The sequence below is a fragment of the Talpa occidentalis genome, unplaced genomic scaffold (assembly GCF_014898055.3).
Source record: "Talpa occidentalis isolate TD23 unplaced genomic scaffold, MPIMG_talOcc4v2.1 talOcc4.3, whole genome shotgun sequence".
Lineage (NCBI taxonomy): Eukaryota > Metazoa > Chordata > Mammalia > Eulipotyphla > Talpidae > Talpa > Talpa occidentalis.
This window is the reverse complement of record NW_023603184.1, coordinates 129,166,960-129,180,376: the sequence shown is the minus strand read 5'-3', so window position 1 is coordinate 129,180,376 and position 13,417 is coordinate 129,166,960. Positions and strand designations below refer to the sequence as shown.

Here is a 13,417-nt window from a genome sequence, read left to right as displayed (position 1 = left end):
ACTTGTATTGTCTTAAATGAGATAATGAATTACGTCTCAGGCAGTTAATGGCACTTATTAAAGTCATAAACAGTCACAGCTATTGGGGAGTGATTGTTAATGTCATTTTTCTTGTTTGGGCAAATCTGTATTTTAATAAAACCCTCCAGTGATGACATAGAAAATGGCTTGGAGCTGGAGACCAACAGAGGTAGTTTCACATACATGTTTAAAAATTCACTGAGCTCTGCACTTTACCTTACATATGTTACATCTCAGTTTTTTAAAATTTAAGAGAGATAACCAATGAAATCTTTCCTCCCAGTTTACATAAGCTATGCTACAACAGCTTAGAACAGCCATTAGGGGCTAAGAGGGTTCTCTTCAGTTAAAAAAAAAAAAAAAGACTGTCGAACTCAATAAAATCCTTTTTAAATAAACTGTGCTCCTGAAGCACAGGCAGCCCAGGGAAAACTGAACTCTCCTTAACTTGGACAGATTCTGACTTGGCTGATAGTTTTCCCTTTGCTAGAGCTACCAGCTGTAGCAAATGAATCTATATGAGCCTCAACTCTCTCCCCTTTCAGCCTGGTGATGCAGGATCCTGGAACAGAGAAAGGCCATCCAGGGGCTAGTGTGAGGAATGACATTCACGCTGAACCAAATCTTACACTGTCTGCCCTCAGCCCTCTGGGAAATTGGCTGTTTTCAGGGCATCCTTTTTTTTTCCCCAGTTAGATTTTCCCAGACCTCTGAATATGTCGCAGGTGAGAATGCTATTCAGAATCCCTCCTCTGTGAGCCTACTCTTATCTTTGAATGTTCTCCTGTTGTCAGACCATGGTTTTCAGTTCTTTCTAAGCAAACAAGTCAGTACATTGACTTGTCCTTAAGACTGACACCAGCTCAGGGGTAGAAATGTTCACGTTGGGTGATGCATTTCCCTTGCATGGTGCTCAGGGTGATGTGAAATTATTGTAACCTCTGAAAATCTGGGAAATGAATAAAAAATATGATACTGATACTATGTCTCTTCCTGTTGATTACAAAAACAGTCTAAAACTGGTGGAATTTGGGGACCAACCACGTGATCAAAATCAAATAATGGGCCTTTGAGGATGGAGCTGTGGGTTGTTTCTGATAGGGCAGGACAAAAAAAGTCCTGACTAAGCAGAGCTGAAAGAGGGTATTTAAAACATTTATGTGAGATTTATAGAAAATACAATATTGCTTACTTAGTAACTCCCGGTTAGGTATTTAAAGAGATAAGATTAAATGTCTAGAATTCAGTGATAATTATGTAAACAAAAACCGGCCTTAAATTGCCTGGTATTAGATATGACTGTTGACATTCTGCATATCTTATAAGTCATTCTAATTGAATGGGGCAATGTTACCCTCCAAAACCTAAAATGCCCATAATTCAAGGAACATTCTGATTAAGCAGACAGGTCTCCTTGGATACAAACATCAAGCCCGATACAGTCATGACAAGCTCACTGATAGGCAATTTTCAAGAAAATAAACAGGATATTGGAGACAACTGAAAAAACGGGCCATATAAAACCAAAACATGAAGGTTTTACACATTTCTATGATGCTTATGTAGATGCAAATGCACATTGCACGTATGTACTTCTAAAATCATGCTGTCGGTTTTTTTTTAAATAATTTAAAGATGTATCATGAAAGTGGCAATTCATATAGTTTCTTAAACACCAAAATACAGAATTGTATATATATTTTAAAAGTACAAAAAGGTTTCTTACCTGTTGAGGTCTCTGGGATGAGCAGGGTAGTTGTTCGCGGATCCAAAATGGCTGAAGAAAGCGACTGGCGTGGGGCTTTTATTGTGATTAGCAGCTGGGCCTGGGCGAGGATTCTAGCAGGAAGGCAGGAGATCAAGTGGTTTCCATCTCCTGCAGGTGCTAGCAGGGGAACCCTGGGCTTCCTTAGCAGCTAGCCTGGGTGTGGAGCACAAGATGAGGCAGGCATGAGGCTTAACAGCTGTTGACAATCACATATCAAAATAGTTTAACTCTTCATTACAAACAGCATTCACACAGTCACCAATATGCTCTTCCACTGTTTACCACCCAAATATTTCTTAAGATGGTTCTTGCTTCTCCACTCTTACTACCCTCCTTTCTGTTTTAAGAAGTTACCATCCCGTCTGAACCTGTGATAGATTTTTAAATTGAAGTATAGTTATATTGTACACCTGAAACTAAGAATAATACACCATTCTATCAGTTTCACAGGGCCAACATGATTCAATGTTTGTATATCTTGAAAAATGATTGCCACAAAAGTCTAGTTAACATCTGTCCCCAGTTAAAATTTTCTTTCTTGTAACGAAAACTCAAGATCTACTCTCTTAGCAACTTTGAAATACGCAATACCATACTACTAACTATGGTCACCATGCTCCACATTACGTGTCAGTGACTTACTTATTTTATAAATGGAATTTTGTACTTTTGAACCCCTTCACCCATTTACCTACATCACCCACCCACCCCTGCCTCTGGCAGTCTGTTCTCTATATCTATAAACTCTGGTGTTTTTGGGGGGGGTGGGGAGAGAGAGGGAGGGAGTTCACCTCAAAGTGGGAGCATATGGTATATATTTAACTTTGTTACATTTTACATTTTTAACATAATGCCTTCTAGATCAGTCCACATCATGCCAAATAACAGCTTAATATCCTTCTTTATTGGGCCTCTCCAGTGGCACAGCGGGTTGAGCACAGAGCTGTGAAGCTGTCCACAGCCTCTGCAGCATGGGGTTGGATTCCCGGCTGGCCAGGGAGACTCCCACATGGCACAGCAGACCTCTCCTCTCGCGCCCACAGCTCCCCTCAGTGGTGCTTATGGTCTGTCTGCCTGTTCTGCTCCCCACTCTGTCTCTGGTGAATCCTCTCACCCTCCCACACCTCTGGCCTGTACCCCAGCTATTGGATAAATATATATATCCTTCTTTATTATGGCTGAATATACATATATGTATACACTTTGTATATGTGTATACACACACACACATACCCCCACATTGTCTTTATCCGTTCACCCATCAATGGACACAGGTTGTTTTCATATCTTGACTATTGTAAATAATACTTCAGTGAACATGGAGTGATACATCTTTTTGAGTTAGTGTTCTTATTTCCTTCAAATAGATACCTAGAAGTGGGATTGCTGGGCCATGTGATAGTTCTTTTTTTCATTTCTTCAGGAACCTCCCTAATGTTTTCCATAGCGACTGAACCAATTTACATTTCCACCAACAGTGCACAGGGCTAGGGTTCTCTTTTCTCCACATCCTCATTAAGAATTATCTCATCCTTTTAGAAATAGCTATTCTAACAGGTGTAAGGTGATATCTCATTGTGGTTTTGATTTGCATTTCCCAGATAATAATGCTGAGCACTTTTTTCATGTACCTCTTAGCCATCTGCATAACTTACTCAAAAAAATGTCTAGCCAGAGCCTCTGCCCATTTTTTAATCAGATTGTATGTGGTGTTTGCTATTTAATCAACCCCTTATAGAAAATATTTGTAAAAATTGTCTCCCCTTTCTTAGATTACTTTTTCATTTTGTTGATAGTTTCTTTCGATGTGCAGTAGTTTTTTAGTTTGATGTACTCTCACTTGTTTATTTTTGCTGTTTCCTTTACTTTTAATGTCAAATACAAACAGTCGTCACCAAGACCAACAACAAGGAGTTTACGACCTGTGTTTTCTTATAGGAGTTTTTGATTTGAGGCTTTATGTTCAAGTCTTTAATATATTTTGAGTTAATTTTTGTATATGGTGTAAGATAGTGATCTAATTTCATTCTTTTGCATGTGGCTGTCCAGTTCTCCCAAGATCACTTATCAAAGAGCTTGTCTTTTCACCATTGTATGTTTTTGGCTCTTTTGTCATAATTAACATTATATGCTTGGGTTTATTTCTGGGGTCTGTATTCTGTTCCATTGAGCTATGTGTCTGCTTTTATGCTAATAGTATATAGTTTTTCTTACTATATCTTTGTAATATAGTTTAAGTTTAGGAATCGTGATGCTTCGAGCTCTGTTCTTCTCCCTCAACATCACTTTGGCTATTTGGGATCTTCTGTGGACCATACGAATCACAGGGCTATTTGTTCTATTTCCTTGAAAAATGGGTTTTAAATTTTGATATGGATTACATTGAATCTGTAGATTGCTTTGGGTAGTATGGACATTTTAACAATATTAATTCTTCCAGTTCATGAACACAGAATACCTTTCCATTTCTGTCTTCAATTTCTTTCATCAGTGTCTTATAACTTTTAGCATACAGGTCTTTCACCTTCTAAATTTAGTTCTAGGTATTTTATTCTTTTTGATGCAGTTGTCAGTGGGATTGTTTTCTTGGCTTTTCCTTCTGATAGTTTGTTATAGAACTATGTTTTTCAAGTCTGGCCTCTCTCCTCACACTCCACTCTGCAAAGACACATTTTGTTGACTATAGTCAGTCTTTTGCAAGTCATTTCTACAGATTTAGAAATGGTATTATTTCTTTTTATCATAAGTGGAATCAAACTACCTTTGTTAATCTTACCTGTAGCACTAAATAGTGAACTGTGGACATCTGGACATATATGCATATTGAGTACACATATATTTACTTTAATAGGCTGAATAGGATCATTATCTTAATTTTTAACCTGTGCAATTTTTCTGTATTACAATCAACACTGCATTAAACACCCTTATGTGTCCTTATGTGAATATATCTATAGTGTAAATACATTAACATGAGACTGCCAGGTCAAAGAGTAAGCAAGCATTGCATTGCCAGTTGCCTTCTGAAAAGGTGGAACCAATTTATACTTCCATTCACTGTCTTGAGAATACCTTTTTCCTACACAGTTAACTTTCTGATATTTTTAATCCTAGCCAATCTGACAGATAAAATCGAATTAACACCATGATTTACAGTTATATTTTTTTCCCATTGTAAGTCAGGTTGAGACCCTTTTAATATGTTATTTGCCATTTGTAGTTCTTGTGAATTGCCTAGTTATTAGCCTATATTTAAATTATAATTTTGATCTTTTTCTTATTAATTTAAAAGATCTCTATTTTAAGCAAATGGCATTTTTTTATATAAATAGGAAATATTTTTCCCAGTTTGTTGTCATGTGACTTCCTAATTGGCATTTTGGACTAATTTTTAAATTTTATGTATTCAGATTTATCATTCTTTATGCCTTCTACAATGGCAAACATTTACCCCACGTAAATGTTTTTCTAACATTTTTCTCTACCACATTTTTACAGTTTTAGAAACACTTTTCTTGGCTGTCTTTTTATATTTTAATCTTTGATTTGTCTGGAATAACAATTTTTTTTTCTTTTTTTTTTTTATAGAGGCATGTTTTATTTATTTATTTGTTTGTTTGTTTGTTTTGTTTATACATGCACTGGGTACAGTCAGACGCGCGGGAGGGCGAGAGAATTCACCAGAGCCAGAGCAGGGAGCAGAACAGGCAGAAGGACCGAAGTACACTGCTGGGGGGAGCAGCGGGCGGCAGGAGAGGTCTGCGCGCCATGTGGGACCCTCCTCTGGTGGCCGGGGAGCAGCCGGGGATCGAACCGATGCCGCAGAGGCCGCGGGCAGCTTCGCAACCCAGCGCTCAACCGCTGTGCCACCGGGGAGGCCCGGAATAACAATTTTTATGAATGAATTTGAGATTCATCTTTTTTTTCTCCTAATGGTCAACCAACATCATTTATTAAATAAATTATCTTTCTCCACCTTTACTGTATACAAAATTTCCATATTTTTTTTTTAAAGAGGCATGTATTTTTATTTATTTATTTATTTGTTTATTTGTTTGTTTGTTTATACATGCACTGGGTACAGTCAGAAGCGCGGGAGGGTGAGAGAATTCACCAGAACCAGAGCAGGGAGCAGAGCAGGCAGAAGGAACGAAGTACACTGCTGAGGGGAGCAGCGGGCGGCAGGAGAGGTCTGCGCGCCATGCGGGACCCTCCTCTGGTGGCCGGGGAGCAGCCGGGGATCGAACTGGCGCCACAGAGGCCGCGGGGAGCTTCGCAACCCAGCGCTCAACCGCTGCACCACCGGGGAGGCCCTCCATATGATTTTGAATCCATATTCTAGATATATAGATGTCAGCTTATAGATGCCACAAACACAACAGACAATATTCTTGAAAGACAAAATGTGTGAAGTTATTATCAATACTATGTGATGAGTGGTGGTTTCCTACTTGTTGATACCTTGAGGCAAAAAATAAAAATTACCAGCACTCTCAAGACAATGGCATTAAGTTAACTAAGAGCATCTATTTTAATTTATATGCAGGGATTGTTTTTCCTCACACCAGTGACCCAGCAATTTATTAGAGCACAACCTACTAGCCAACTACTCATTTTGGTTTTTCATTTAATCTTAGCCATTGCTAGTCCCTTAAAAGCTGTTAAGTAATAATAATGTGGAGCACTTATATTGTACTTTTCATCCCTAAGTGCTATCTAAACATTAACTAATTAAATGCATTGATGAAAGGAAGGGATTTGCAGACATCTTCAGAAAAACATATCTGGTTGCACACCTGTGAGGGGATGATTCCTAAAAAGCATTAACTCCTTCTTTGAATGGCACTCAGCAAGCAGGGGAATAAAAAAGCTGGTGACATTATTTCACTTTCTTTTGAAAATTTCCCAGGGTATCTTCTAATTAGTCTGGTTAAAGTCACCTTTTATCTATCTCCACAGATATTCCCTTTCTACATTCCTGGGGGTATTCAACAAGCTTCTTTTGAAGTTTTCCCTGTAAGTTAATCACAAAATTGTAGAATCTTCAAACTGAGAGGGATCCTTATTGATCATCTAGTTTTGAGTGACTTAACTGCATTCACTTTATTTTGTACATGAGGAAACTGAGGCACAGGGAGGTGACTGACCAAAAACTTACTATGCTTGTAACTGAGAATAGAAATTAAGATTACTGACTCCCATTTCAGTTCTCAATCAGCTTTGCCCTTTTTTTCTCCTTGTGAGTATCTGAATTGGCTTTCTCTGTTTTTCCTTTTTTAGCTTCCTTTTTCCCCCTATCCTTTCCCTACTTCTTGCCTTCTTTGCTTTCTGCCTTTATGTCACTCCTAACTCTCAATGAGTCATTCTCTAATATGATGAGGTAATGTTGCTTTCCTCTCTCCTTCAATTCTCTGCTCCTCTAAGCATGGTGTCTTTTTTGTTCTTCTTTTAAAGTGTCTTACGTTGTCTTTTCAAGTCCTCTCTGAAAAGCCGTGTTTCTCCCAGATACCTGCATATAAGTAAGGAGTTACTCTTTTTTTCCAGTTGCAATTGCTCCTCTCTTCAATGAAGTTACTTCTCTAGTTTTGGTAAATAGCCTAGAATTTTAAGCTGATGTTAAGTCTAGTCTTGTCACAGAATTTTGTGTTGCTTTAATTCACGAATTCTGCATTAATTCCACCAAGAAGAGACTATTCAAAATCATACTCCATGTTCAAAAATTTATACAAGATATGGCTATTTAAAAGGCCTTTTCATACAAGAACTAAATATGTTTGGCAGTAAATCTTTCTATAAGCCAAAAGCAGAGCCATTTCAGATCAAAACCGTGGAGTGTAAACCTGAACTGGTCTAGACTGTGCGTCTTGCTCCCATGTGGGGACTCAGCCATTTTTTCAAAACCCTCCATCTCTACAGGGTGGATCAGTGGACACTCAGTGATGTCAGAATTCTCAGGCTGAACCAAATCGTGGGGCTGCCCTCTGACCAAAGATGCCCTCAGAAGGTCCATTCCTGAAGGCTGAGAGGGTTCTTAAGAGGAGGAGCTGGCCTGTCACTAACTAGTGGAGTGATCCTAGGCAGCTCTCTTCACCTCTCTGCACCTCAGTTTTCTCAAAGAGTAAGTCAGGTAGCTGTGTTAAGAAAGGACACCTGAGGTTCTTGTTTACTATTCAGTGGTCCATAATATCTTAACTAGACCCAAAATGTATAAGAGAGGCCTAAATTAGATTTTATTTCAGACATGTAACTAACTCAAAAGAGGAAAAAAAGTTTTGTTGATCATACCATGAGAATTTTCTGGAGCTGTCTCATTTTAATCTGTTTTCCCAATAAATAATACACATATAGCAAACTACGTGTGGTCTGTCTGGGGGCTCGCAATATTTGGACCGCATAGCTGCAGTTACTCTGCAAATAGATTCCAAAGAAGTGCCACAAGGCTGAGGCTTGACTCGGCCACACGCCTTGAGGTGCTTGACGTTGTGCAGGAAAACTGAAGCTGGCCCCACCATAGTTATTTTTCAAAATAAAAAAAATTGTGTTCTTGGGTTCATCTCTGCCATTCACCCATTGAAGAACATTGAAAATGAAATGCCTTTATCTTTTATTTCCTATGACTTAGTGTCCAGCAGGAAGCTAACTGTAATTGAATAGGAATGATGATAACCACTCACAAATCTGCGCAATTACATCAACCCAGACTAAATTATCCCACAGTTTCCAAAGTCTAAGTCGAAACTGTCACCTTTGGAAGGAGATCAGATAAGAGCTAATTGGTGACATCATAATCCACCCTCTGTGAAGTGCTTGATTAGCCAAAATCTCAGTCCTATTAGAGCAGTCCGGGAGCGGCTAAAGAGGGGCAGGGAGCGACTCATTAGAGGACACAGTTTTCTGTTTATAAACAAACATCCCAGCTTTGAGCCACGATAAGGTCAATTATGGGAAAATGGGGTTTTAACCAACTTTTGAAGCAGGAAAATCTCCTCTACTTTGTATTTCCTATTTGCTTTTATTTTCTACTTTTAAGAAAAATAATATGGTGGTATATTTTAATTTTATTTTTAAAGGTGTATGATGCAAAAGAGTAAAATTTGGAATTAAATGAAGAATCAGAAGAGTCTCAATGCGTGTTAAGATTTTCAACCTGGAGCAGAATTCACCAACTTTCTATGTGCTCACCTGCCTAGGTCATCAGAGCCCCCTGTCCCCAGAACTGTGCTGAGAAACAGCACTGGGGGCAAAACAGCAAGCGTGCCCTTCCATGGGCCTCTGGCCACGCAAAGCAAACTAACTTATATTTGAAATCATTTTACAAAGTGTGACAGTTTTGATTCTTCCATTTCATCAAGCTAGCTTGTTACTAGTGAGTGGCAATGGCTTTGTTTCACATGAATGGGGTCTTTTGGTTAGACTTTTAGAGGAGGGGCCATTTGTCAAGTGCAGCAGCCCTCTTCATCAAAGTATTCCCAACAATTGTCCAGAATCTAGATGCCGCACAATGACTGAGGAATGCTGGTATTGAAATGGAAGGTAACTTGACAAATCAGGGGGAAGGAATTAGCCGATACATAAAGAAATTCAATGAGAAAGAGCTTTGTCTTTCTTTTTCTTGTCCAAGTTACTAGTGCTCTGTCCCTCTCTGCCTGCAGAGCTTGAATTTTGTGGTCGTGCCTAGGGAGTGAAGGTAACTAACATAAAAGAATCATTTGTGCCTTTTCCCCAATCCCACAGATCCCTATTGGCTGCAGACCTTGAACATGACACTGCAATTTCCTGGTGCCACACATGAGTAATAAGCAGCTGTTTCTGAAACTGTGGTTTGGAAAAGGCAGCACTAGGTTATTTTTTAACTTAATTGTAATTTTTGATTGGTCTGCAAGAAAGTAAATCAAATAAAGTCTGTTGTCTTAGTCTGCAAGAAAGCCATCAGCCTCAAATTCCAATGCTGACCATCTTGACCAGAATAGAAGAGGAGGAATGTGTATGTCCCTGAGTTAGGAGTTCAACAGGGCAGCTTTCGTGGGCTGCCATTATCAACCAGGGCAAGCTCGTTGGCTCATGGAAAGCGATGTCTGATGGTTCCTTAAGGTCTTAAAGTAAGGTCTGAAGTGACTGAATGAAAAGAATTGAAAGAGAAACTGCAAAAGTGATAAATAGCAAAGTCTGGAAGAAGACAGCAGCACACTGCTGCATTTTGTCCTGCAGTGCCATAAAAAGACACATAATTTTAAGTTGCAAAGGGAAGTGCATATTCTTTCAACACCATGTCAGTATAGCACCTCTGAAATAGTCATATATGCACACTCCCCAAGTAAATAAATCAAACTAGTACCTTTGTGAGTACAAGAAATTAACTTTAATGGAAAACAGAAACAAACTCTTTCACCCTGTTTTGGACATCTGCCTTTTCTCAAGGAGATAGGGCAATTTGGTATATGGAAAAGGTGAAGGAGGTTGAGTGCAGGGGGGGTGAGGAGCTAGAGGGAAAGCTACATATGTTTTCTGCTAATTACTTTGTCATGAATTTGTTCACGTAGACAGGCACTTTGTGGGAAACAAATGGAGGGATAATGAAACCTCATTTCAGAATCTATTTTACCATCACGTATGATGTGATGCCAAATAACCACCTGGTTGACTCAAACTACCAGCTTTCTAATACCAAAGATGAAATGACCTTCTGACTTTTGATGAATTGCTATAAAGTTATATTAACCCGTGATCAATTTAATTGCAAGTAGAAAAAGACTTAAAAAGGCAATTTCCAAATATTGCTGTGATGTTATCTTACATGAGTGATTCAAACCATGAGGTGCATTAAATGTCTCCTCCCCAACGTTTTGGCTGGCAAAGGTAAATATACCCACGGAAGTTCTGTTCTTGTATTTACAGTAATAAAAAGGGAAATGGATTTGAGTGCTTGACATTAACTTCTACTGGCCCATCCACACGGGATAGTTAGATACCTATTAAAAATGACATGACATATGAAAAAATATGACATGAATTTCATACCTTTTTTTCTTCCCCCTGCAGTAAATCTCAAGTGTTTGAAAGAAGGAATGAGTTTAAATCACAGACAGCTTCTATTTGGATTAAGATAAGCTAATAATAAGATATTATTTCTCAATCGCTTACTGCAAATCAGATACTACGTTTGGTGCTTTCATTAAATCTGATCCTGCCCTCGACTCTGCAAGGTAGAGACAACTCTGTTGTCCTAATTTTTCAGTTGAGGAAACTGAGACTGAAATAGTTAAGTAACTTGCCAAAGTCTTGCAGCTGGAAAGCAGATGAACTAGAATCCGTGCTCAGAGCAGCCTGGCTTCCCACAGTACCCAGAGACATCGAAGTTCCAAGGGAGTAGAGAGAGAGCTCTGTAATGTCAGCCTCTTGGGGAGACTCCCTAATGAATCAAATGACTGCATACCGGAAAAATACACCCAAGTTGTCAAGAAGCAAAAAATGTACTGTGGTTAGATTTTTTTTTTTTAAACAAGTTTTGGCCAGTTTATTAAGGAAGTACTTTTGTCGTTTACTTTTGTCCTGATTATATGGGAATCCTCGCAATCAACTCTAACCTGAATACACAGTTTGTAGAACTTTCTCCTGGCTGGGCCCCTTTGAGGACGACTGTCACCCGAGGGATACTCTGGTTTAAGACTGACATAGCAGAGTTCTGCTGCCTGCCTCCCCTCGGGCTGTATACTTGGAGGTCAACTTGTTGTCTGGTTGGTCATCTGCTTTTTTTCCCCGCCTGTGGGCATTTTCCAGTGTGACCGGTGCTTTTTTCCATTCCTCACCCCTAACTGTGCCTGTAGGATCACTGAGCTTTGTTCTTCTCTGAGGCTACCATCTTCCTGGTGTTTGTGGCATATGACCATAGAAAGTGGGAGTGAGGGTCTCCCTGGTGGCGCAGTGGTTGAGCGCTGGGTTGCGAAGCTGCCCGCAGCCTCTTTAGCGCCGGTTCGATCCCCGGCTGCTCCCCGGCCACAGGAGGAGGGTCCCACATGGCGCGCAGACCTCCCCTGCCACCCGCTGCTCCCCTCAGCAGTGTACTTCGGTCCTTCTGCCTGCTCTGCTCCCCACTCTGGCTCAGTGAATTCTCTCACCCTCCCGCGCTTCTGACTGTACCCAGTGCTTGTATAAATAAATAAATAAATAAATCTTTAAAAAAAAAAAAAGAAAGAAAGTGGGAGTGAAAGCTGCAAGACTGTAAGGGCTGAGGAGAATGTGGGAGGTAGAACACTTTATTTCTTTTTAAAGCAAGTATCCAAAGTAAAGATATGTCTAATTTTTATTTATTTATTTATTTTAAAAGATTTATTTATTTATGCATACAAGAGCTGGGGTACAGGCCAGAGATGTGGGGGGTGAGAGGATTCACCAGAGACAGAGTGGGGAGCAGAACAGGCAGACTGACTGAAATACACTGCTGAGGGGAGCAGCAGGCGAGGCAGGAGAGGTCTGCTGTGCCATGTGGGTTGCTCCCTGGCTGGGGATCGAACTCGTGCTGCAGAGCCTGCGGATTGCTTCATGGTGCGGTGCTTCACCCCTTGTGTCAGATATGTCTAATTTTTTTTTTTTTTATAGAGGCATGTTTTTTATTTATTTATTTGTTTGTTTGTTTGTTTGTTTATACATGCACTGGGTACAGTCAGAAGCGCGGGAGGGTGAGAGAATTCACCAGAGCCAGAGCGGGGAGCAGAGCAGGCAGAAGGACCGAAGTACACTGCTGAGGGGAGCAGCGGGCGGCAGGAGAGGTCTGCGCGCCATGTGGGACCCTCCTCTGGTGGCCGGGGAGCAGCCGGGGATCGAACCGGCGCCGCAGAGGCCGCGGGCAGCTTCGCAACCCAGCGCTCAACCGCTGCGCCACCGGGGAGGCCCTGATATGTCTAATTTTTAAAAGAACCCTTAAGAGATGTCACAGCTGCTTCTTTGTAGTGATTAAACCTGTAGACCAGAAGCCAGAATAACTGGATTCTGTGTCCTCAGAGACAAGATTGAAGCCTTCTAAATATATCTGTGCCCCCTGGAAAATTATAAGCATAAATTATGCCTTTAACATTAAAGAAATGTTTATAAATTCTAAAATAAACTTATAGAATACTACCTCACTTTTCCAAAGGAAAAACATCCAGCAGCTTTAGCCCTTTGAAACATGGCCATGAACCTAAGCTGACAAATAGGAAGAGCAATTAATCAAGTACACAGAAGCAGAAAGAGTCCCTGAATAGCTGAGCTGCCACCAGTTCCAAGCACTCTTGGTGCCCTTCCCCAGCGAACACGGTAGAATGATTGAAAATGTTTATGACACAAAGACAACCCTAGATATGGCTGCTGCAGCCAAGGAAGGAGACAGGAAAGCCTTCTTCCTGTCTCGGGTCAGTCAACAAGAAGTTAGGTGCTGGCAGAGAAGGGTATTTACGACAAGTTTGAGACTCAGGTTTACATTCCAGCAATTTACATTCTCTTAGGTTGTTCCATGTAAAATTGTCATTTTTATCAGTGAAGTCACCATTTTATAGGTAGTATCACCATTTTTATATATTCAATCTACAGTTAGATAAGCAAAACAGTTGCATATTAAACAATAACAGAGTATAAAACAGCATCAACTTCTAT

General features: G+C 40.1%; 1 protein-coding gene and 1 long non-coding RNA gene across 4 annotated transcripts in view; one reads left to right on the top strand and one right to left on the bottom strand.

The window, feature by feature from the left end:
- Positions 1–1,931, bottom strand: part of LOC119256153 (uncharacterized) — a 51,868-nt gene extending 49,937 nt beyond the window's left edge. Inside the window, exon 1 of the long non-coding RNA XR_005127645.2 lies at positions 1,748–1,931. This is a non-coding gene — a long non-coding RNA (uncharacterized LOC119256153). The remainder of the gene's footprint in view (positions 1–1,747) is intronic.
- PLEKHM3 (pleckstrin homology domain containing M3) overlaps positions 1–13,417 on the top strand; it is a 181,556-nt gene that overhangs the window by 132,993 nt on the left and 35,146 nt on the right. The gene's annotated exons all lie outside the window — the stretch shown is intronic.